Genomic DNA, 18,224 nt, shown 5'->3' on the forward strand with positions numbered 1-18,224 from the left:
ACAACACACACAACTCAAGAATCTATCTCAAGCGACCTACCCCAGGTGGCACAGTGTGCACACAACACACACAACTCAATAATCTATCTCAAGCGACCTACCCCAGCTGGCACAGTGTGCACACAACACACACAACTCAAGAATCTATCTCAAGCGACCTACCCAGCTGGCACAGTGTGCACACAACACACACAACTCAAGAATGTCTCTCAAGCGACTGACCCAGCTGGCACAGCATGCACACAACACACACAACTCAATATTCTATCTCAAGCGACCTACCGAGCTGGCACAGTATGCACACAACACACACGACTCAATATTCTATCTCAAGCGACCAACCCGACCTGGCACAGCATTAACACAACACACACAACTCAATAATCTATCTCAAGCGACCAACCCCAGCTGGCACAGTATGCACACAACACACACGACTCAATAATCTATCTCAAGCGACTTACTGAGCTGGCACAGCATGCACACAACACACAACTCAAGAATCTATCTCAAGCGACCTTCCCAGCTGGCACAGTATGCACACAACTCACACAACTCAAGAATCTATCTCAAGCGACTTACTGAGCTGGCACAGCATGCACACAACACACAACTCAAGAATCTATCTCAAGCGACCTTCCCAGCTGGCACAGTATGCACACAACACACACAACTCAAGAATCTATCTCAAGCGACCGACCCAGCTGGCACAGCACGCACACAACACACACAACTCAAGAATCTATCTCAAGAGACCTACCCGAGCTGGCACAGTGTGCAAACAACACACACAACGCAATAATCTATCTCAAGCGACCGACCCAGCTGGCACAGCATGCACACAACACACACAACTCAAGAATCTATCTCAAGAGACCTACCCGAGCTGGCACAGTGTGCAAACAACACACACAACGCAATAATCTATCTCAAGCGACCTACCGAGCTGGCACAGTATGCACACAACACACACAACTCAAGAATCTATCTCAAGTGACCTACCCAGCTGGCACAGTATGCACGCAACACACAACTCAAGAATCTATCTCAAGCGACTGACCCAGCTGGCACAGCATGCACACAACACACACAACTCAATATTCTATCTCAAGCGACCTACCGAGCTGGCACAGTATGCACGCAACACACACAACTCAAGAATCTATCTCAAGCGACCTACCCTAGCTGGCACAGCATGCACACAACACACACAACTCAAGAATCTATCTCAAGCGACCTACCCCAGCTGGCACAGTATGCACGCAACACACAACTCAAGAATCTATCTCAAGCGACTGACCCAGCTGGCACAGCATGCACACAACACACACAACTCAAGAATCTATCTCAAGCGACTGACCCAGCTGGCACAGCATGCACACAACACACACAACTCAATATTCTATCTCAAGCGACCAACCGAGCTGGCACAGTATGCACACAACACACACGACTCAATATTCTATCTCAAGCGACCAACCCGACCTGGCACAGCATTAACACAACACACACAACTCAATAATCTATCTCAAGCGACCTACCCCAGCTGGCACAGTGTGCACACAACACACACAACTCAAGAATCTATCTCAAGCGACCTACCCCAGCTGGCACAGTGTGCACACAACACACACAACTCAATAATCTATCTCAAGCGACCTACCCCAGCTGGCACAGTGTGCACACAACACACACAACTCAAGAATCTATCTCAAGCGACCTACCCAGCTGGCACAGTGTGCACACAACACACACAACTCAAGAATGTCTCTCAAGCGACTGACCCAGCTGGCACAGCATGCACACAACACACACAACTCAATATTCTATCTCAAGCGACCTACCGAGCTGGCACAGTATGCACACAACACACACGACTCAATATTCTATCTCAAGCGACCAACCCGACCTGGCACAGCATTAACACAACACACACAACTCAATAATCTATCTCAAGCGACCTACCCCAGCTGGCACAGTATGCACACAACACACACGACTCAATAATCTATCTCAAGCGACTTACTGAGCTGGCACAGCATGCACACAACACACAACTCAAGAATCTATCTCAAGCGACCTTCCCAGCTGGCACAGTATGCACACAACTCAAGAATCTATCTCAAGCGACTTACTGAGCTGGCACAGCATGCACACAACACACAACTCAAGAATCTATCTCAAGCGACCTACCCCAGCTGGCACAGTATGCACACAACACACACAACTCAAGAATCTATCTCAAGCGACCGACCCAGCTGGCACAGCACGCACACAACACACACAACTCAATAATCTATCTCAAGCGACCAACCCGACCTGGCACAGTATGCACACAACGCACACAACTGAAGAATCTATCTCAAGCGACCTACCGAGCTGGCACAGTATGCACACAACACACACAACTCAAGAATCTATCTCAAGCGACCTACCGAGCTGGCACAGCATGCACACAATACACACAACTCAATAATCTATCTCAAGCGACCTACCGAGTTGGCACAGTGTGCACACAACACACACAACTCAATAATCTATCTCAAGCGACCTACCCCAGCTGGCACAGTATGCACACAACACACACAACTCAAGAATCTATCTCAAGCGACCTACCCCAGCTGGCACAGTATGCACACAACACACACAACTCAAGAATCTATCTCAAGCGACCTACCCCAGCTGGCACAGTATGCACACAACACACACAACTCAAGAATCTATCTCAAGCGACCAACCCCAGCTGGCACAGTATGCACACAACACACACAACTCAAGAATCTATCTCAAGCGACCTTCCCCAGCTGGCACAGTATGCACACAACACACACAACTCAAGAATCTATCTCAAGCGACCGACCCAGCTGGCACAGCATGCACACAACACACACAACTCAATATTCTATCTCAAGCGACCAACCGAGCTGGCACAGTATGTACACAACACACACAACTCAATATTCTATCTCAAGCGACCTACCGAGCTGGCACAGTGTGTACACAACACACACAACTCAAGAATCTGTCTCAAGCGACCGACCCAGCTGGCACAGTATGCACACAACACACACAACTCAATAATCTATCTCAAGCGACCTACCGAGCTGGCACAGCATGCACACAACACACACGACTCAATATTCTATCTCAAGCGACCAACCCAGCTGGCACAGTGTGCACACAACACACACAACTCAATATTCTATCTCAAGCGACCTACCGAGCTGGCACAGTGTGCACACAACACACACAACTCAATATTCTATCTCAAGCGACCTACCCCAGCTGGCACAGTATGCACACAACACACACAACTCAAGAATCTATCTCAAGCGACCTACCCCAGCTGGCACAGTATGCACACAACACACACAACTCAAGAATCTATCTCAAGCGACCTACCCCAGCTGGCACAGTATGCACACAACACACACAACTCAAGAATCTATCTCAAGCGACCAACCCCAGCTGGCACAGTATGCACACAACACACACAACTCAAGAATCTATCTCAAGCGACCAACCCCAGCTGGCACAGTATGCACACAACACACACAACTCAAGAATCTATCTCAAGCGACCGACCCAGCTGGCACAGCATGCACACAACACACACAACTCAATATTCTATCTCAAGCGACCTACCGAGCTGGCACAGTGTGTACACAACACACACAACTCAATATTCTATCTCAAGCGACCAACCCAGCTGGCACAGTGTGCACACAACACACACAACTCAATATTCTATCTCAAGCGACCTACCGAGCTGGCACAGTGTGCACACAACACACACAACTCAATATTCTATCTCAAGCGACCTACCGAGCTGGCACAGTGTGTACACAACACACACAACTCAAGAATCTGTCTCAAGCGACCTTCCCAGCTGGCACAGTATGCACACAACACACACAACTCAATAATCTATCTCAAGCGACCTACCGAGCTGGCACAGTATGCACACAACACACACGACTCAATATTCTATCTCAAGCGACCAACCCAGCTGGCACAGTATGCACACAACACACACAACTCAATATCCTATCTCAAGCGACCAACCGAGCTGGCACAGTGTGCACACAACACACACAACTCAAGAATCTATCTCAAGCGACCTACCGAGCTGGCACAGTATGCACACAACACACACAACTCAAGAATCTATCTCAAGCGACCTACCGAGCTGGCACAGTATGCACACAACACACACGACTCAATAATCTATCTCAAGCGACTTACCGAGCTGGCACAGCATGCACACAACACACACAACTCAAGAATCTATCTCAAGCGACATTCCCAGCTGGCACAGTGTGCACACAACACACACAACTCAAGAATCTATCTCAAGTGACCTTCCCCAGCTGGCACAGTATGCACACAACACACACAACTCAATAATCTATCTCAAGCGACCTACCGAGCTGGCACAGTATGCACACAACACACACAACTCAATAATCTATCTCAAGCGACCTACCGAGCTGGCACAGTATGCACACAACACACACGACTCAATATTCTATCTCAAGCGACCAACCCAGCTGGCACAGTATGCACACAACACACACAACTCAATAATCTATCTCAAGCGACTTACCGAGCTGGCACAGCATGCACACAACACACACAACTCAAGAATCTATCTCAAGCGACCTTCCCAGCTGGCACAGTGTGCACACAACACACACAACTCAAGAATCTATCTCAAGTGACCTTCCCCAGCTGGCACAGTATGCACACAACACACACAACTCAAGAATCTATCTCAAGCGACCGACCCAGCTGGCACAGCATGCACACAACACACACAACTCAATATTCTATCTCAAGCGACCTACCGAGCTGGCACAGTGTGTACACAACACACACAACTCAAGAATCTGTCTCAAGCGACCGACCCAGCTGGCACAGTATGCACACAACACACACAACTCAATAATCTATCTCAAGCGACTTAGTGAGCTGGCACAGCACGCACACAACACACACACAACTCAAGAATCTATCTCAAGCGACCTACCGAGCTGGCACAGTATGCACACAACACACACGACTCAATATTCTATCTCAAGCGACCAACCCAGTTGGCACAGTATGCACACAACACACACAACTCAATATTCTATCTCAAGCGACCAACCCAGTTGGCACAGTATGCACACAACACACACAACTCAAGAATCTATCTCAAGCGACCTTCCCAGCTGGCACAGTGTGCACACAACACACACAACTCAAGAATCTATCTCAAGCGACCTACCCAGCTGGCACAGCACGCACACAACACACACACAACTCAAGAATCTATCTCAAGCGACTTTCCCAGCTGGCACAGTATGCACACAACACACACAACTTAAGAATCTATCTCAAGCGACTGACCCAGCTGGCACAGCATGCACACAACACACACAACTCAATATGCTATCTCAAGCGACCGACCGAGCTGGCACAGTATGCACACAACACACACGACTCAATATTCTATCTCAAGCGACCAACCCGACCTGGCACAGCATTAACACAACACACACAACTCAATAATCTATCTCAAGCGACCTACCCCAGCTGGCACAGTATGCACACAACACACACGACTCAATAATCTATCTCAAGCGACTTACTGAGCTGGCACAGCATGCACACAACACACAACTCAAGAATCTATCTCAAGCGACCTTCCCAGCTGGCACAGTATGCACACAACTCAAGAATCTATCTCAAGCGACTTACTGAGCTGGCACAGCATGCACACAACACACAACTCAAGAATCTATCTCAAGCGACCTTCCCAGCTGGCACAGTATGCACACAACACACACAACTCAAGAATCTATCTCAAGCGACCGACCCAGCTGGCACAGCACGCACACAACACACACAACTCAATATTCTATCTCAAGAGACCTACCCGAGCTGGCACAGTGTGCAAACAACACACACAACGCAATAATCTATCTCAAGCGACCGACCCAGCTGGCACAGCATGCACACAACACACACAACTCAAGAATCTATCTCAAGAGACCTACCCGAGCTGGCACAGTGTGCAAACAACACACACAACGCAATAATCTATCTCAAGCGACCTACCGAGCCGGCACAGTGTGCACACAACACACACAACTCAAGAATCTATCTCAAGAGACCTACCCGAGCTGGCACAGTGTGCAAACAACACACACAACGCAATAATCTATCTCAAGCGACCTACCGAGCTGGCACAGTGTGCACACAACACACACAACTCAAGAATCTATCTCAAGTGACCTACCCAGCTGGCACAGCACGCACACAACACACACACAACTCAAGAATCTATCTCAAGCGACTTTCCCAGCTGGCACAGTATGCACACAACACACACAACTTAAGAATCTATCTCAAGCGACCTACCGAGCTGGCACAGTGTGCACACAACACACACAACTCAATATTCTATCTCAAGCGACCTACCGAGCTGGCACAGTGTGCACACAACACACACAACTCAAGAATCTATCTCAAGTGACCTACCCAGCTGGCACAGCACGCACACAACACACACACAACTCAAGAATCTATCTCAAGCGACCAACCCAGCTGGCGCAGTATGCACACAACACACACAACTCAAGAATCTATCTCAAGCGACCTTCCCAGCTGGCACAGTATGCACACAACTCAAGAATCTATCTCAAGTGACCTACCCAGCTGGCACAGCACGCACACAACACAAACACAACTCAAGAATCTATCTCAAGCGACCTTCCCAGCTGGCACAGTCTGCACACAACACACACAACTCAATAATCTATCTCAAGCGACTTACTGAGCTGGCACAGCATGCACACAACACACAACTCAAGAATCTATCTCAAGCGACCTACCCCAGCTGGCACAGTATGCACACAACACACACAACTCAAGAATCTATCTCAAGCGACCGACCCAGCTGGCACAGCACGCACACAACACACACAACTCAATAATCTATCTCAAGCGACCAACCCGACCTGGCACAGTATGCACACAACGCACACAACTGAAGAATCTATCTCAAGCGACCTACCGAGCTGGCACAGTATGCACACAACACACACAACTCAAGAATCTATCTCAAGCGACCTACCGAGCTGGCACAGCACGCACACACACACACACACAACTCAAGAATCTATCTCAAGCGACCAACCCAGCTGGCGCAGTGTGCACACAACACACACAACTCAAGAATCTTTCTCAAGCGACCTTCCCAGCTGGCACAGTATGCACACAACTCAAGAATCTATCTCAAGTGACCTACCCAGCTGGCACAGCACGCACACAACACAAACACAACTCAAGAATCTATCTCAAGCGACCTTCCCAGCTGGCACAGTCTGCACACAATACACACAACTCAATAATCTATCTCAAGCGACCTACCGAGTTGGCACAGTGTGCACACAATACACACAACTCAATAATCTATCTCAAGCGACCTACCCCAGCTGGCACAGTATGCACACAACACACACAACTCAAGAATCTATCTCAAGCGACCTACCCCAGCTGGCACAGTATGCACACAACACACACAACTCAAGAATCTATCTCAAGCGACCTACCCCAGCTGGCACAGTATGCACACAACACACACAACTCAAGAATCTATCTCAAGCGACCAACCCCAGCTGGCACAGTATGCACACAACACACACAACTCAAGAATCTATCTCAAGCGACCTTCCCCAGCTGGCACAGTATGCACACAACACACACAACTCAAGAATCTATCTCAAGCGACCTACCCCAGCTGGCACAGTATGCACACAACACACACAACTCAAGAATCTATCTCAAGCGACCAACCCCAGCTGGCACAGTATGCACACAACACACACAACTCAAGAATCTATCTCAAGCGACCGACCCAGCTGGCACAGCATGCACACAACACACACAACTCAATATTCTATCTCAAGCGACCAACCGAGCTGGCACAGTATGTACACAACACACACAACTCAATATTCTATCTCAAGCGACCTACCGAGCTGGCACAGTGTGTACACAACACACACAACTCAAGAATCTGTCTCAAGCGACCGACCCAGCTGGCACAGTATGCACACAACACACACAACTCAATAATCTATCTCAAGCGACCTACCGAGCTGGCACAGCATGCACACAACACACACGACTCAATATTCTATCTCAAGCGACCTACCGAGCTGGCACAGTGTGCACACAACACACACAACTCAATATTCTATCTCAAGCGACCTACCCCAGCTGGCACAGTATGCACACAACACACACAACTCAATATTCTATCTCAAGCGACCTACCCCAGCTGGCACAGTATGCACACAACACACACAACTCAAGAATCTATCTCAAGCGACCTACCCCAGCTGGCACAGTATGCACACAACACACACAACTCAAGAATCTATCTCAAGCGACCAACCCCAGCTGGCACAGTATGCACACAACACACACAACTCAAGAATCTATCTCAAGCGACCTTCCCCAGCTGGCACAGTATGCACACAACACACACAACTCAAGAATCTATCTCAAGCGACCGACCCAGCTGGCACAGCATGCACACAACACACACAACTCAATATTCTATCTCAAGCGACCTACCGAGCTGGCACAGTGTGTACACAACACACACAACTCAATATTCTATCTCAAGCGACCAACCCAGCTGGCACAGTGTGCACACAACACACACAACTCAATATTCTATCTCAAGCGACCTACCGAGCTGGCACAGTGTGCACACAACACACACAACTCAATATTCTATCTCAAGCGACCTACCGAGCTGGCACAGTGTGTACACAACACACACAACTCAAGAATCTGTCTCAAGCGACCTTCCCAGCTGGCACAGTATGCACACAACACACACAACTCAATAATCTATCTCAAGCGACCTACCGAGCTGGCACAGTATGCACACAACACACACGACTCAATATTCTATCTCAAGCGACCAACCCAGCTGGCACAGTATGCACACAACACACACAACTCAATATCCTATCTCAAGCGACCAACCGAGCTGGCACAGTGTGCACACAACACACACAACTCAAGAATCTATCTCAAGCGACCTACCGAGCTGGCACAGTATGCACACAACACACACGACTCAATATTCTATCTCAAGCGACCAACCCAGCTGGCACAGTATGCACACAACACACACAACTCAATAATCTATCTCAAGCGACTTACCGAGCTGGCACAGCATGCACACAACACACACAACTCAAGAATCTATCTCAAGCGACCTTCCCAGCTGGCACAGTGTGCACACAACACACACAACTCAAGAATCTATCTCAAGTGACCTTCCCCAGCTGGCACAGTATGCACACAACACACACAACTCAAGAATCTATCTCAAGCGACCTACCGAGCTGGCACAGTATGCACACAACACACACAACTCAATAATCTATCTCAAGCGACCTACCGAGCTGGCACAGTATGCACACAACACACACGACTCAATATTCTATCTCAAGCGACCAACCCAGCTGGCACAGTATGCACACAACACACACAACTCAATAATCTATCTCAAGCGACTTACCGAGCTGGCACAGCATGCACACAACACACACAACTCAAGAATCTATCTCAAGCGACCTTCCCAGCTGGCACAGTGTGCACACAACACACACAACTCAAGAATCTATCTCAAGTGACCTTCCCCAGCTGGCACAGTATGCACACAACACACACAACTCAAGAATCTATCTCAAGCGACCGACCCAGCTGGCACAGCATGCACACAACACACACAACTCAATATTCTATCTCAAGCGACCTACCGAGCTGGCACAGTGTGTACACAACACACACAACTCAAGAATCTGTCTCAAGCGACCGACCCAGCTGGCACAGTATGCACACAACACACACAACTCAATAATCTATCTCAAGCGACTTAGTGAGCTGGCACAGCACGCACACAATACACACAACTCAAGAATCTATCTCAAGCGACCTTCCCAGCTGGCACAGTATGCACACAACACACACAACTCAATAATCTATCTCAAGCGACCTACCGAGCTGGCACAGTATGCACACAACACACACGACTCAATATTCTATCTCAAGCGACCAACCCAGTTGGCACAGTATGCACACAACACACACAACTCAATAATCTATCTCAAGCGACTTACCGAGCTGGCACAGCATGCACACAACACACACAACTCAAGAATCTATCTCAAGCGACCTTCCCAGCTGGCACAGTGTGCACACAACACACACAACTCAAGAATCTATCTCAAGTGACCTACCCAGCTGGCACAGCACGCACACAACACACACACAACTCAAGAATCTATCTCAAGCGACTTTCCCAGCTGGCACAGTATGCACACAACACACACAACTTAAGAATCTATCTCAAGCGACTGACCCAGCTGGCACAGCATGCACACAACACACACAACTCAATATGCTATCTCAAGCGACCGACCGAGCTGGCACAGTATGCACACAACACACACGACTCAATATTCTATCTCAAGCGACCAACCCGACCTGGCACAGTATGCACACAACACACACGACTCAATATTCTATCTCAAGCGACCTCCCCCAGCTGGCAGAGTATGCACACAACACACACAACTCAAGAATCTATCTCAAGCGACCTACCCCAGCTGGCAGAGTATGCACACAACACACACAACTCAAGAATCTATCTCAAGCGACCTACCCCAGCTGGCACAGCATGCACACAACACACACAACTCAATATTCTATCTCAAGCGACCAACCTGACCTGGCACAGTATGCACACAACACACACAACTCAAGAATCTATCTCAAGCGACCTACCCTAGCTGGCACAGTGTGCACACAACACACACAATTCAAGAATCTATCTCAAGCGACCGACCCTAGCTGGCACAGTGTGCACGCAACACACACAACTCAAGAATCTATCTCAAGCGACCTACCGAGCTTTTACAGCATGCACACAACACACACAACTCAATATGCTATCTCAAGCGACCTACCGAGCTGGCACAGTATGCACACAACACACACGACTCAATATTCTATCTCACGCGACCAACCCGACCTGGCACAGTATGCACACAACACACACAACTCAAGAATCTATCTCAAGCGACCTACCCCAGCTGGCACAGTGTGCACACAACACACACAATTCAAGAATCTATCTCAAGCGACCTACCGAGCTGGCACAGCATGCACACAACACACACAACTCAATATCCTATCTCAAGCGACCAACCGAGCTGGCACAGTGTGCACACAACACACACAACTCAAGAATCTATCTCAAGCGACTGACCCAGCTGGCACAGCATGCACACAACACACACAACTCAATATCCTATCTCAAGCGACCGACCCAGCTGGCACAGCATGCACACAACACACACGACTCAATATTCTATCTCAAGCGACCTACCGAGCTGGCACAGCATGCACACAACACACACAACTCAAGAATCTATCTCAAGCGACCTACCCAGCTGGCACAGCATGCACACAACACACAACGCCCACGGCTCAAGAATCTATCTCAAGCGACCAACCTCGCCGGCACAGTATGCACACAACACACACAACTCAAGAATATATCTCAAGCGACCAACCCAGCTGGCACAGTATGCACACAACACACACAACTCAAGAATCTATCTCAAACGACCGACCCAGCTGGCACAAGATGCACACAACGCCCACAGCTCAATCATCTATCACAAGCGACCGACCCAGCTGGTACAGCATGCACACAACACACACAACTCAAGAGGCACAGCTCGCTGGCACAACATTCACGCAACACCCAGAGATCTCCAACATCAATCGTGATGTACTTTCAAATTCTGCTTCTGTTCCTGTACCTCCTCACCCCATTACTTCTGGGCACCTTTCCATTTTAAACATCTATCCCGACTACTTCCACTATCCCCGGGAAGACCAATGTTCCATTTATTCATGGCTGTATGTGAGATGCACCTGCCCTGCTCCTGCCTTCACTCTTTTCTTATTTACTCCCAAGCTATCACTGTCCATCCTAATAAAACTCTCATGTATCTATCAACGTAGCATGTACGACTGCTTTATTGGCTTCATTACCACCTCATGGTGGCATCCACAGCCTTAAACAACATGTATGTTTTGCAAAAGTCATTCATGAACCAGCTGCCAAGGTGTGAGGGTTCGACTGGAGCGTCGGATGAATCTCCCGAGACCTACTGAGCTGGCAAACAAATTCATCAGGGATTTGTTTGTCAGATAGGTAGGTCAGGGACAGTGTGACCACTCTTCATTTTCATAAATGCCAAGGTGAGCCAATGAAAAAAGCCAAGAATTCACAAGGTTTCGGAAAAGCGATGATAATAGAAAACCTACATGCCAAGAAAACCTCTAGGAAACCAAGACGCCAAGGTGAACAACGAATAGCCAAGATCTTGTGAAAAAAGCCAAGGAGTGGTCACACTGGTCAGGGATTTGGAATTTGGCCAGGTTGCTGATACTTGCCGACTCTTCATGGGCTCTTTATCATCCACCCAGTAATACAAGCACATGGATTCCCAGTCTTTATGCCTGTGACAGGACAGTGCACTTGGGATGCAATGTTATGCCTGTGAAACGACAATCTGAGAGTTTATAGTCCGGCTTAGAATCAAGCCGAAGTGAGACGGCTCAAAGGGGACTGCGATACCTCTGCACCATTCTGTCGAACCACATTATTTTAATTATTATTTCTGAGATTTTCTAATTAACTTTGGAATAACTATTAGAGCGAAGTCGATGGTGTGTCGTCTCAAATCTCCACGCTTTCTGCCTAAAGCAAAATGGTAAGATGGCAAACCGTTTCACCAGGAATGACCCAATATCAAATTTTGAGTTCAAAATTTTTTCCCCGTTTTGAATCCTGTGACCCCCACCCTGGTGCATGAACTCGGGGTCAACTCCAGAAAATTGTTACATATTCCATGTGTCTTCCAATGTTGATTGCACATACAAAGTTTGATTAAATTTTTTTTTTTAATGTGCACATAATTGCATTTTTGGGGATTCACCTTTTGACCTCGCCTGAGGGAGCGGGGCCAAAAATCAAACTACTGTTGCACTTTCTTGCCACCTGGTGTGATGAACTTCCAAGTTTGGTAAATTTCTGCACAACCGTTTTGGAGGAGATAGTGTGACGGCGAATGGGCAGACGGACCCAATTACAATATCCCTCTTCTTTTTTTTTCTTTCTTATTTTTTCTCCCTCTTTTCTTTTTTGGTGTAGGTGTAAAATATCAAATCTATCTCAGCTCTTCTTTGTTTCATCCATCTCTTTATACTCTTTCTTTCTTCTCTCTTTTTATATTCTCTCTCTCTCTCTCTCTCTCTCTCTCTCTCTCTCTCTCTCTCTCTCTCTCTCTCTCTCTCTCTCTCTCTCTCTCTCTCTCTCTCTCTCTCTCTCTCTCTCTCTCTCTCTCTCTCTCTCTCTCTCTCTCTCTCTCTCTCTCTCTCTCTCTCTCTCTCTCTCTCTCTCTCTCTCTCTCTCTCTCTCTCTCTCTCTCTCTCTCTCTCTCTCTCTCTCTCTCTCTCTCTCTCTCTCTCTCTCTCTCTCTCTCTCTCTCTCTCTCTCTCTCTCTCTCTCTCTCTCTCTCGTTATATCCCCCCTCTCCCTCTCCCCCTTTATTTATATAAGAATTGTGGTGACACTTTTGTCAATTTCAACTCATTTTTCGAGAAAATCGAGTTATTTGAAAAAAGTGCAAGGGTGCCAATATTTTTGGCCATGACTGTAATTCTCCAAACAGTAGAAAAAGATAAGTTTAATGCTTTGGAAATTTCACTTTTTCTTGTGTATCTATGGAGTAGGCAATATTGCCTTGCTTGCTTTGAGTAAATCGGTATATTGGCTTTGTTATAAGACTCGTAGAAAGTGTCAAAATTTAAAGAAATAACAACTACGACAACAGATTTCGACACTTATTTAGTCCTGACGATATCCGATCCTCAAAACCGAAATAATATTTCGATGATGTACATCAATTAGTATGTGAAAGTAGATTGTGGAAATCTTATCATATAATGCATGAAATTGCTCCAAGCTCTGAATTAGAAAACTGCAGTACTTACAAAAGCGATGTACACAACAAATCAAAAGTATGATAAACAGGTATTCGATATGAGTGAGGAAAGTGGAAAAAAAAACTTTATCATGAAGAAATCGTTGCGGCCTGTTCCAAGTCAAGGCATGGTTGAGCAGGTCAAAAAACATGGCGGTTTCAGACCTCAGCGAGGTTACCCAAGAAATGCCTTAAGATCCAGAGAGCGAGGTGGCTGAGGATCGCCTGATGAAGGATATAATTAAATAATGCCGTTAATTATCTTCAAAAGCGGTGTTTTAATTAACCCAAACACCCAATTTTGAATCTTGCACAGCCTTGGAGTTTTCTTCGTATGCATGCAAAGTTTCAGGCTGCAAGGTTTTATGGTTTTGGTGTTATGGAGGAGACACACACATTGACACACGCATTGACACTGCCTTTAATTAGTGTTGATTCATTTAAAAAAAACACCTCATACAAGCTCGCATTCGCTTGCTCGCATCTCAATGCTCGCTCACAATGCAGCTGGATTCTCCACAGTTCAGCCACCGTCCTTGAACAAGAAATGCCACAGCCACCTCCACGCCACAAGACTACAACAACTGCCTTTCAACAACTGTACCTCAGCCAACACTCTACAGTGTCAATGCCGATCTTCCACCAAGTACCAATCCCACCTCGCACAACGCTTCAGCCACCATCTTAACCACTCGCCTTTAATTGACGACAGCAACCACCATCACACTTGCTCAGGGTGCGGCTTCATCCCGCTCGGAGCACCACAACCAGCCAAGCTCCCTGCTGGCATTTCTGTTTTCCCTCCTTGTCAGCAATGACCATCGCGCTGCCCGGGGACCCATCCGTGACTCTCCACGACTTTTGCACTGCCAATGGGGAATGATGCACACTATCCTCACATTGTCAGGAACTCCACTCCATGGCTCATCTTGAGGACGAATGAGACACTTCCGGTTCGGCAGCGGCTGCATGGAGGAAGTGACACCAGCAAGTTCTGGGACCAATGAGTCTGGCACGTTCTAAATGATATTGGCACGGATTTGTCTTTGTGCAGCATGGCTGTGCCCGCTGGGACATGGACTCTGCCCAGCTTGGGGGCGTATAAATATCCCACTGGCGGCTTCGGACAAGCTTGGCCCTGGCACTCTTTGGAAATCTCTCTCTGGCTTCAAACACTCTCTCTAGGCAATCGTGCCTTGGTGTGCTAACAGAGGCTGATTTTGGGGCTGGTCTCAAGGTGAAGTGACACGAGACGCAACATCCTAAGAATCCGGCCGCACAGTGACACCCTGCGACCGCCGTAACCGGTTCTCCCTTGCCTTTCCCTCAGCGTGGGAGAGCATGGTTCTGTCGGGCCGTGCGCAATGAGAGAGGCCGTTTAATAACTCACCTTTTTCTCATCTTTCTTGCTTATTTACCCTACTGGTGATGATTTCGATTTGGCACCAATGTGATATGTAGAATATGTTAAGTCTGTATAAGTTCTAATTGATTGGTTTCACTCTGCCCTGTGTCTTCTCTTTTGTATATAACTGTATTTTCTTTCCCTGCACCTCATCCATCCTTGCTTTCCCTGCTGTACGAATCTTGCTTTTGTATTAAAACCATTGCTTGTGCCACAAGCGCGGGAGAGCATGGTTCTGTTGGGCCGTGCGCAGTGAGAGAGGCCGTTTAATAACTCACCTTTTTCTCATCTTTCTTGGCTTGGTTACAGTCCTGACGTTATATTAAATTATATAACTTACTTATAGGACAGGACTTGGTTATAGTCCTGACGTTATATTATAGTCCTTAGTTATATTAAACCAAACATTAATTTCTCCACCCCATCCACTTTCCCTCCACTTCCCTCGATCATATATCTTCCAAACCACTTTTCCACTTTTCTTCTGACACATCATTGCCAATATCTCCAGCCGTCCTGTAGTCTGCTATCCTTCCCTCTTCCCAAATTTATTTTTCTTCTTCAGGCCCCCTCTTCTGCTTAACACCCCCCATTCATGTGATGTATAAACAGCCATCATCTAATCATCTAAACAGCCATAATATTGGTTTATTGTTCCAATTTGCTGATGCCGTCTCACATTGACTTCCTCCTCAGTATCTTCCAAACTACATCACTACCTATCCTTGCCCTTGTTGTCATAAACTTGCTCGTTATTGTAAATGTACCCAGCTCGTAGTGTCTTTTCCTCCGTTCGTCTGGCATAGTCGGCACGTAGTGTTAGCCGGGAAGTTCTATCCCATCAATTGGCTCTTCACATTAGCTGTTGTGTACTTATCGGCTCCCTTCAGCTGCACCTAATCAGGTAAGATACGAGAAGTACTCATTGAGGACATGAGCCCCCCTTAATACTGTCTTCCAAAGGTAAGGTAACCATGCAAAGTTGACACCTCCAAGCATTGGTGGTACAAATCAGTGTTCCTGGTTGATTAGCAGCCCGTCGAGTCGTGGAGTTATCCACAGCAGCTGGTGGCCTCAAAACCGGATGTTCGGGAGGAACTCGAGCGCTTCCCATCGTGGCGAACCTCAAATCCCAGCCCGTAACAATACAAAACATCTAAAATACACTAGAATTTTCGTTTCAAAGTTTTAATTTAAGAAAACGATGATGAATATGTATTTAAAGAAACCAAATTTATTCATTAAACCAAACATTAAGCTCTATTTCAGTGTACCTTTATATGAGCTCTGCTGATCAGCTCTCTTCCTGAATGCCATAAACTATTTGACAGCCTACATGCAAGTACCTTTGGTTTTATATTGTACTTTATAATGTTTAAAACTTTTGGCCCACTCTTGTTCACAATATTTGACCCCAGATCATCATTAATTCCTGGAATGATTATCAATCATGTCTCGTTTCTGAAATAGTAAGCAATACTGTTCAGGTTATACTTGTGTAACATGAGGAATAAATCTTTTGTAATATTGGTAGATTTTTGTATTTTTTTTACATTTTGTCGACCTCTCTGAGTCATGTGATGCATCTGCGATCAATGAACAATACTATTTGATACCCCACAGGTGTCACTTTAATTTTATACACTTATTAGCTATATTAGTTAAAAAATCAGTTATGCAGCTTCTCTCCTTTATCGGTCAGTGTGTCTAAAGACTGCATTTATTGACCTTTTGCAAACACCCAACATCCTTTGCATATTATGTTCAAATGCACATAATGTACTTTGCCCATCATGTCCAAATGACAAGTGAAAATCAAGTTCAGAGGGTAAGAATTAGATTTATGAAAGTAGCAAATTGTCTCACTGGGTCAACCGTTGGTGACACAATAGGCTTACTTGGTTTCTGGACAAGGAGTCATGTTTTTTGGTCTCAATTTTTCAAAATGTAGCAATGTTTTGACTTTTGTATCTTTTTCTTGAATAAATTGTGTATATTGTTTTTTTCTTTATTTATTGGTGCAAACTGTTCTTGTTTTTTTTTTGTTCTTGTTATTTAGGTGCAAACGCTCGTGCAACAAATGCAGGACAAGTTCCAGACCATGTCTGATCAGATAATTAACAGAAATATCCTTTGCTTGTTTTGCTGAATTCTATTGATACCTGCAGAGTACCCGCCCTTTGGGCGATCTTGTTCCAAGCATGCAACACGTTCTTCTGACGCGTACCTTTATTTGGGCGGTGTGTCGGCAACTTACAGCTCGCTCTGTAAAGGCAAAAAAACTAACCTGGGTTGCATGCATGAAGCAAAAATATACCGACTGTTTTTCATTCAAAACACCTCACTGCATTGGAAAACATGGGGCCAGGAATACTATACTGTAAATGGTGGAGATTTGTAATACCTTTCCCCACCTGAACATGGCAGTATATGATGCACATTTACATGGAGAATTTGCCTTCCCCCCTCTTCCCCTCCAAAACCACCAGCAAAGATAAAAACACCCCTATACACTAATTGGGGTCATGCTGATCCGATGTAGCAAGTCTGGATGTAATCCGCCCCGAACTGTAGGAGTAGCACGACAAACAAATACACACAGAAACACTGGTCTGTGAATCATAGTAAGGATTTTGTTTAGTTTACACACAAAACTTGGTTTACAAGTGCCATCTCTGATGTTTTGT

At 46.5% G+C, this 18,224-nt stretch overlaps 1 long non-coding RNA gene across 1 annotated transcript in view; it reads left to right on the forward strand.

The window, feature by feature from the left end:
• LOC147023281 (uncharacterized) overlaps positions 1 to 18,224 on the forward strand; it is a 51,675-nt gene that overhangs the window by 26,399 nt on the left and 7,052 nt on the right. The window contains exon 2 of the long non-coding RNA XR_015060122.1: positions 17,597 to 17,663. This is a non-coding gene — a long non-coding RNA (uncharacterized LOC147023281). The remainder of the gene's footprint in view (positions 1 to 17,596; positions 17,664 to 18,224) is intronic.

Source organism: Eptatretus burgeri, chromosome 7, assembly GCF_056783735.1.
Source record: "Eptatretus burgeri isolate ZD-2024b chromosome 7, Ebu_testis_v1, whole genome shotgun sequence".
NCBI classification, from domain to species: Eukaryota; Metazoa; Chordata; class Myxini; order Myxiniformes; family Myxinidae; genus Eptatretus; species Eptatretus burgeri.